Source organism: Arachis hypogaea, chromosome 3 (assembly GCF_003086295.3).
Source record: "Arachis hypogaea cultivar Tifrunner chromosome 3, arahy.Tifrunner.gnm2.J5K5, whole genome shotgun sequence".
Classification (NCBI taxonomy): domain Eukaryota; kingdom Viridiplantae; phylum Streptophyta; class Magnoliopsida; order Fabales; family Fabaceae; genus Arachis; species Arachis hypogaea.
The window spans coordinates 83,056,069-83,065,265 of NC_092038.1; the positions used below are offsets into that span (position 1 = coordinate 83,056,069).

Sequence of the window (9,197 nt, forward strand, 5' to 3'; positions counted from 1 at the left end):
GGATGGGATGTAGCCATCAGCCATGGGTGATGCCTCCAGACTGGTTAGCTGTGCGAGTGACAGCCGCACAGGTTATTTCCCCGTGAGGAATGAAAGTAGCCACAGTTGATGGTGAACCCCTATACAAAGCTTGCCATGGAAAGGAGTAAGAAGGATTGAGTAGAAGGAGTAGGAGAGCAGGCGTCCTTGGGCTCTACAGCATCTCCATCCGCTTATCTGAAATTCCCACCAATGAATCTGCATAAGTATTCTATCCCTTTTATTATTCCTTTTTATTTATTTTGAATCTAATCAAGTATCATGTTTAATCTTCCTGACTGAGATTTGCAAGGTGACCATAGCTTGCTTCATACCAACAATCTCTGTGGATTCGACCCTTACTCACGTAAGGTTATTACTTGGACGACCCAGTACACTTGCTGGTTAGTTGAACGAGATTGTGAAGAAAATAAACAATGCCCTCAGAGTATACATCTTTTATAAATACATAACAAGTGATCACAATTTCGTCCACCAAGTTTTTGGCGCCGTTGCCGGGGATTGTTCGAGTATGGACAACTGACGGTTCATCTTGTTGCTCAGATTAGGTAATTTTCTTTTCAAAAATCTTTTTCAAAAATTTTTCTTTTATTTTTCGTTCTTCCGAAAATGTTTTTCGAAAAAAATTAATAAAAATACAAAAAAATTAGAAAATCATAAAAATCAAAAATATTTTGTGTTCTTGTTTGAATTTTGTGTTAATTTTTAAGTTTGGTGTCAATTGCATGCTTTCAAAATTTTTCTTGCATTTTTCGAAAAATCTCATGCATTCATAGTGTTCTTCATGATCTTCAAGTTGTTCTTGACAAGTCTTCTTGTTTGATCTTGATGATTTCTTGTTTTGTGTCTTTTGTTGTTTTTCATGTGCATTTTTGCATTCATATTTTCCATGCATTAAAAATTTCTAAGTTTGGTGTCTTGCATGTTTTCTTTGCATCAAAATTTTTCAAAATTATGTTCTTGATGTTCATCATGATCTTCAAAGTGTTCTTGGTGTTCATCTTGACATTCATAGCATTCATGCATGCATCTTGTGTCTTGATCCAAAATTTTCATGTTTTGGGTCATTTTTGTGTTTTTCATTCAAAATTTGATTTCAAAAATATCTTTTCCTTAATTCCCTCCAAAATTTCGAAATTTTGGGATTGACTTGGTCAAAAATTTTCAAAATTAGTTGTTTCTTACAAGTCAAGTCAAAATTTCAATTTTAAAAATCTTATCTTTTCAAAATCTTTTTCAAAAACCATATCTTTTTCATTTTTTTTATAATTTTCGAAAATTTCAAAAATCTTTTTCAAAATATTTTCAAAAATCTTTTTCTTATCTTTTTATCAAATTTTCGAAAATTAGCTAACAATTAATGTGATTGGTTCAAAAATTTGAAGTTTGTTACTTTCTTGTTAAGAAAGGTTCAATCTTTAAATTCTAGAATCTTATCTTGTAGTTTCTTGTTAAGTTAAGTAATTTTAAAAATTAAATCTTTTTTTTTTTCAAATATCTTTTTCAAATATATCTTTTTATCTTTTATCTTATCTTTTTCAAAATTTTATCTTTTCAAAATTTGATTTCAAAATATCTTATCTAACCTCCTATCTTCTTATCTTTTTCAAAATTTGATTTCAAATCTTTTTCAATCAACTAACTAACTCCTCGTTTGTTTCTTATCTTTTTCAAAACCACCTAACTACTTTTCCCTCTCTAAATTTTCGAAAATTCTCCCCTCTTTTTCAAAATTCTTTTTAATTGTTTTAAATTTTAATTTTAATCTCATCTTATCTTTAATTTTCGAAAATTACTAACCTCTTTTTCAAAATTATTTTCGAAAATCTTCTTTTCTTTTCTTCTTCTATTTTAATTATTTAATTACTAACACTTCTCTTCACCTCTCCTCATCCAAAAATCTGAATCCCCTTCTTCATTCTTCTACCTCTTTCTTCTTCTACTAACATAAGGGAATCTCTATACTGTGACATAGAGTATTCCTTTTTCTTTTCTTGTTTTCTTCTCTTTCTTATGAGCAGGAACAAGGATAAAGGCACTCTTGTTGAAGCTGATCCAGAACCTGAAAGGACTCTGAAGAGAAAATTAAGAGAAGCTAAATTACAACAATCCAGAAGCAACCTTTCAGAAATTTTCGAACAAGAGAAGGACATGGCAGCCGAAAATAATAATAATAATGCAAGGAGAATGCTTGGTGACTTCACAAAGCCAACATCCAAATTTGATGGAAGAAGCATCTCCATTCCTGCCATTGGAGCCAATAACTTTGAGCTTAAGCCTCAACTAGTTGCTTTGATGCAACAAAACTGCAAGTTTTATGGACTTCCATCTGAAGATCCTTATCAGTTCTTAACTGAGTTCTTGCAGGTCTGTGATACTGTAAAGACGAATGGAGTTAATCCTGAAGTCTACAGACTCATGCTTTTCCCTTTTGCTGTAAGAGACAGAGCTAGAATATGGTTGGATTCACAACCTAAGGATAGCCTGGACTCTTGGGATAAGCTGGTCACTGCCTTCTTGGATAAATTCTTTCCCCCCCAAAAGCTGAGCAAGCTGAGAGTGGATGTTCAAACCTTCAAACAAAAAGATGGTGAATCCCTCTATGAAGCTTGGGAAAGATACAAGCAGTTGACCAAAAGATGTCCATCTGACATGTTTTCAGAATGGACCCTATTAGATATATTCTATTATGGTCTCTCTGAATTTTCGAAAATGTCACTGGATCATTCTGCAGGTGGATCTATTCACCTAAAGAAAACGCCTGAAGAGGCTCAAGAACTCATTGACATGGTTGCAAACAACCAGTTCATGTATACCTCTGAGAGGAATTCCGTGAATAATGGGGTACCTCAGAAGAAGGGAGTTCTTGAAATTGATGCTCTGAATGCCATACTGGCTCAGAACAAAATGTTGACTCAACAGGTCAACATAATCTCTCAAAATCTGAATGGATTGCAACATGCATCCAACATTACTAGAGAGGCAGCTTCTGAAGAAGCTTATGATCCTGAGAACCCTGCCATGGCAGAGGTTGATTATTTGGGTGAACCTTATGGAAACACCTATAACTCATCATGGAGAAATCATCCAAATTTCTCCTGGAAGGATCAACAAAAACCTCAACAAGGTTTTAACAATGGTGGACGCAATAGGCTGAATAATAGTAAGCCATATCCATCATCTTCTCAGCAACAGACAGAGAACTCTGAACAAAATAATTCTAATTTAGCTAATATAGTCTCTGATCTGTCAAAGGCCACCTTCAGTTTCATGAATGAAACAAGATCCTCCATTAGAAATTTGGAGGCACAAGTAGGCCAGCTGAGTAAGAAAGTTATTGAAACTCCTCCCAGTATTCTCCCAAGTAATACAGAAGAGAATCCAAAAGGAGAGTGCAAAGCCATTGACTTAGTCAACATGGCCGAAAGCACAAAGGAGGAGGAGGACGAAAATCCTAGTGAGAAAGAACTCCTGGGACGTCCTCCAAGCAAGAAGGAGCTTCCTAATAAGGATCCTGAGGAATCTGAGGCTCACACAGAGACCATAGAGATTCCATTAAATCTCCTTCTGCCATTCATGAGCTCTGACTATTATTCATCCTCTGAGGAGGATGAAGATGTGACTAGTGAGCAAGTTGCTCAATATCTAGGAGCTATCATGAAACTGAATGCCAAGCTGTTTGGTAATGATACTTTGGAAAGTAAACCTCCCTTGCTCATTAATGAATTAGAAACTTGGATTCAGGAAACTCTACCTCAAAAGAAACAAGATCCTGGCAAGTTCTTAATACCTTGCACCATTGGCACCATGAGCTTTGAAAAAGCTCTGTGTGATCTTGGGTCAGGGATAAACCTTATGCCACTCTCTGTAGTGGAGAAGCTAAGAATCATTGAGGTACAACCTGCCTTGTTCTCATTACAATTGGCAGATAAATCCATAAGACAAGCTCATGGGATAGTAGAGGACGTGCTTATAAAAGTTGAAGACTTTTACATCCCTGCTGATTTCCTAATCCTAGATACTAGGAAGGAAGATGATGAATGCATCATCCTAGGAAGACCTTTCCTAGCCACAGCAGAAGCTGTGATAGATATCGACAGAGGAGAGTTAGTCCTTCAATTGAATGGAGAATACCTTGTGTTTCAAGCACATGGCAATCCCTCTGTGACAAAAGAGAGTAAGCATGAAGAGCTTCTCTCAGTTCAAAGTCAAGAAGAGCCCACACAGTCAAACTCTAAGTTTGGTGTTGTGAGGCCACAACCAAACTCTAAGTTTGGTGTTCAAACCCCATATCCAAACTCTAAGTTTGGTGTTGGGACTAGACAACATTGACTTGATTGCTCTGTGGCTCCATGAGAGCCACTGTCAAGCTATTGACATTAAAGAAGCGCTTGTTGGGAGGCAACCCAATTTTATTTATCTAATTTTATTTTATTTTGTTTCTTTGTTATTTTTATGTTTAATTAGGTACATGATCATGAGGAGTCACGAAAAAAATCAAAAAAATTAAAAACAGAGTCAAAAACAGAAGAAAAAAATTTTTCACCCTGGAGGACGCGCGGGCCGGCGTTCAACGCCCAGAAGATGCATCTGGCGGGCGTTCAACGCCAGAACAGAGCATCTTCCTGGCGCTGAACGCCCAAAACAAGCTACATCCTGGCGTTTAACGCCAGGATGCGCACACAGAGGACAATCTGGCGCTGAACGCCAGAAACAAGCTTGAAACTGGCGTTCAACGCCAGAATCAAGCATTACATGGGCGTTTAACGCCCAGAACATGCACCAATGGGCGTTTGAACGCCAGAATGGTGCATGAAGGCAATCTACACGCCTATATGGTGAAGGAATGGTATTTCTTTTCACCTCAGGACCTGTGGACCCCACAGGATTCCCACCTCAGGATCTGTGGACCCCACAGGATCCCCACCTACCTTTTCTTCTAATCCTATTCACACTCTCCTAATCCAAATCTCATTCTCAATGTCACCCTTCCCAAAAACCTTCACCAATCACCTCAATTCCTCTTCCCAATTACCCCATGCACCACTCACATCAACCTCCTCTTCCCCATAAACCCCACCTACCCCCACTACATTCAAATTCAATTTCCCACCCATTCCCACCCAAAATGGCCGAAACCTAACCCTCCCCCCTCCCTATAAATACCTCCCTTTTCTTCTTCATTTTCACACAACATAACCCCTTCTTCTCTACCTAGCCGAACCCCCCTTCTCCCTCTCTACTCAAATTTTCTTCTTCTTCTTCTTCTACTCTTTTTTTTCTTTTTGCTCGAGGACGAGCAAATTTTAAGTTTGGTGTGGTAAAAAGCCTAGCTTTTTATTTTTTTTCACCATCAATGGCACCCAAGACCGGAGTTTCCTCAAGAAAAGGAAAAGGGAAGGCAAAAGCTTCCACTTCCGAATCATGGGAAAAGGAGAGATTCATCTCCAAGAGCCACCAAGACCACTTCTATGATGTTGTGGCAAAGAAGAGGGTGATCCCTGAGGTCCCCTTCAAACTCAAAAAGAATGAGTATCCGGAAATCCGACATGAGATCCAAAGAAGAGGGTGAGAAGTCATAACCAACCCCATGCAACAAGTCGGATTATTGATGGTTCAAGAGTTCTATGCTAATGCATGGATCACTAGGAACCATGATCAAAGTATGAACCCGAATCCAAAGAACTATCTCACAATGGTTCGGGGGAAATACTTAGATTTCAGTCCGGAAAATGTGAGGTTGGCGTTTCATCTACCCATGATGCAAGGTGATGAACGCCCCTACACAAGGAGGGTCAACTTCAATCAAAGGTTGGACCAAGTCCTAATGGACATTTGTGTGGAAGGCGCCCAATGGAGAGTAGACTCCAAAGGCAAACCAGTCCAACTAAGAAGACTGGACCTCAAGCCTGTAGCTAGAGGATGGCTGGAGTTCATCCAAAGATCCATCATCCCTACAAGCAACCGATCTGAAGTTACTGTGGATCGGGCAATCATGATTCATAGCATCATGATTGGAGAGGAAGTAGAGGTTCATGAAGTCATAGCCAATGAACTCTACAAAATAGCTGACAAGCCTTCATACATGGCACGGCTAGCCTTCCCCCACCTCATATGCCATCTATGTTATTCAGCTGGAGTTATCATAGATGGAGATGTCTCCATTGAAGAAGACAAGCCCATCACCAAGAAAAGGATGGAGCAAACAAGGGAAGTCCCTCACGGCCCCCAAGGAGAACATGAGGAAGTTCATCAACAAATGCCTCATGGAATGCACTTTCCTCCCAACAACTATTGGGAGCAACTCAGTACCTCCTTAGAAGACTTGAGCCAAAACGTGGAACAACTAAGGGTGGAACACCATGAACACGCCCTCACTCTCCAAGAAATAAGAGAAGATCAAAGAGCTATGAGAGAGGAGCAACAAAGGCAAGGAAGGGACATAGAAGAGTTAAAGAACATCATTGGTCCTTCAAGAAGAAGACGCCACTAAGAGGTGGATTCATTCCTTGTTCTTTATTTTCTTTCTGTTTTCGGTTTTTAAGTGTTATGTTTATCTATGTTTTTGTGTTTCTACTTCATGATCATTAGTGTGTAAACCATGCCTTAAAGCTATGAATAAAATCCATTAGTCTTTCACCTCTCTTAAAAGAAAAATGTTTTAATTCAAAAGAACAAGAAGTACATAATTTTCGAAATTATTAGTGAATTTAATTTAATTATATTGATGTGGTGGCAATAATTTTTGTTTTCTGAATGAATGCTTGAACAGTGCATATTTTTGATCTTGTTGTTTATGAGTGTTAAAATTGTTGGCTCTTGAAAGAATGATGAACAAAGAGAAATGTTATTGATGAACTGAAAAATTCATGAATTGATTCTTGAAGCAAGAAAAAGCAGTGAAAAAAAAGAGAAAAAAAAATGGCGAAAAAAAAATATAAAATAGAAAGAAAAAGCAAGCAGAAAAAGCCAATAGCCCTTAAAACCAAAAGGCAAGGGTAGCAAGGATCCAAGGCTTTGAGCATCAATGGATAGGAGGGCCCAAGGAAATAAAATCCAGGCCTAAGCGGCTAAATCAAGCTGTCCCTAACCATGTGCTTGTGTCATGAACGTCCAAGTGAAAAGCTTGAGACTGAGTGGTTAAAGTCGTGATCCAAAGCAAAAGAGTGTGCTTAAGAGCTCTGGACACCACTAACTGGGGACTTTAGCAAAGCTGAGTCACAATCTGAAAAGGTTCACCCAGTTATGTGTCTGTGGCATTTGTGTATCCGGTGGTAATACTGGAAGACAAAGTGCTTAGGGCCACAGCCAAGACTCATAAAGTAGCTGTGTTCAAGAATCAACATGCCTAACTAGGAAAGTCAATAACACTATCTGAAATTCTAAGTTCCTAGAGAAGCCAATCACTCTAAACTTCAAAGGAAAAAGTGAGATGCCAAAACTGTTCAGAAGCAAAAAGCTACAAGTCCCGCTCATCTAATTAAATTAATATTCATTGATATTTTGGACTTTATAGTATACTCTCTTCTTTTTATCCTATTTGATTTTCAGTTGCTTGGGGACAAGCAACAATTTAAGTTTGGTGTTGTGATGAGCGGATAATTTATACGCTTTTTGGCATTGTTTTCATATAGTTTTTAGTAAGTTTGAGCTACTTTTAGGGATGTTTTCATTAGTTTTTATGTTAAATTCACATTTCTGGACTTTACTATGAGTTTGTGTGCTTTTCTGTGATTTCAGGTAAATTCTGACTGAAATTGAGGGATTTGAGCAAAACTCTGAAGAAGGCTGACAAAAGGACTGCTGATGCTGTTGGAATCTGACCTCCCTGCACTCGAAATGGATTTTCTGGAGCTACAGAACTCCAATTGGCGCGCTCTCAACGGCGTTGGAAAGTAGACATCCAGGGCTTTCCAGCAATATATAATAGTCCATACTTTATTCGAAGAATGACGACGTAACTTGGCGTTGAACGCCAAGTTCATGCTGCTGTCTGGAGTTAAACGCCAGAAAAACGTCATGATCCGGAGTTGAACGCCCAAAACACGTCATAACTCAGAGTTCAACGCCAAGATATGCCTTAGCACGTGAATTCATCAAGCTCAGCCCAAGCACACACCAAGTGGGCCCCGGAAGTGGATTTATGCATCAATTACTTACTCATATAAACCCTAGTAGCTAGTCTAGTATATATAGGACATTTATCTATTGTATTAGACATCCTGGATTGTATTTTGATCCTGTGATCACGTTAGAGAGGGCTGGCCATTCGGCCATGCCTGAACTCTTTGCTTATGTATTTTCAACGGTGGAGTTTCTGCACACCATAGATTAAGGGTGTGGAGCTCTGCTGTACCTCAAGTATTAATGCAATTCTATTATCTTTTATTCAATTCTCTCTTATTCTTATTCCAAGATATTCATTCGTACCCAAGAACATGATGAATGTGATGAGTCAGATTACCCTCATTATCATTCTCACTTATGAATGCGCGTGATTGACAACCATGTCCGTTCTACATGCAACAGAGCTTGAATGCGTATCTCTTAGATTCCCCAACAGAATCTTCGTGGTATAAGTTAGATAGTTGGCGGCATTCATCTGGATCCGGAAAGTCCAACCTTGTCTGTGGTGTTCCGAGTAGGATCCTGGGAGTCCGGAAAGTCCAACCTTGTCTGTGGTGTTCCGAGTAGGATTCCGATCATGAATGACCGTGACGTGCTTCAAACTTTAACCTGCTGGGCGTTGGTGACAGACGCAAAAGAGGGATTCTATTCCAGTAGGAGCGGGAACCAACCGGTGATTAGCCGTACTGTGACAGAGTGCGTTGCATAGTTTTCACTGCGAGGATGGGATGTAGCCATCAGCCATGGGTGATGCCTCCAGACTGGTTAGCTGTGCGAGTGACAGCCGCACAGGTTATTTCCCCGTGAGGAATGAAAGTAGCCACAGTTGATGGTGAACCCCTATACAAAGCTTGCCATGGAAAGGAGTAAGAAGGATTGAGTAGAAGGAGTAGGAGAGCAGGCGTCCTTGGGCTCTACAGCATCTCCATCCGCTTATCTGAAATTCCCACCAATGAATCTGCATAAGTATTCTATCCCTTTTATTATTCCTTTTTATTTATTTTGAATCTAATCAAGTATCATGTTTAATC

At 39.1% G+C, this 9,197-nt stretch overlaps 1 non-coding gene across 1 annotated transcript; it reads right to left on the reverse strand.

Moving 5' to 3' along the window:
- Positions 1-2,589: 2,589 nt before the first annotated feature.
- Positions 2,590-2,693, reverse strand: LOC112792858 (small nucleolar RNA R71). The gene has a single exon (XR_003197579.1). It is a non-coding gene; the product is annotated as a small nucleolar RNA R71 (small nucleolar RNA).
- Between the last annotated feature and the right edge of the window lie 6,504 nt (positions 2,694-9,197).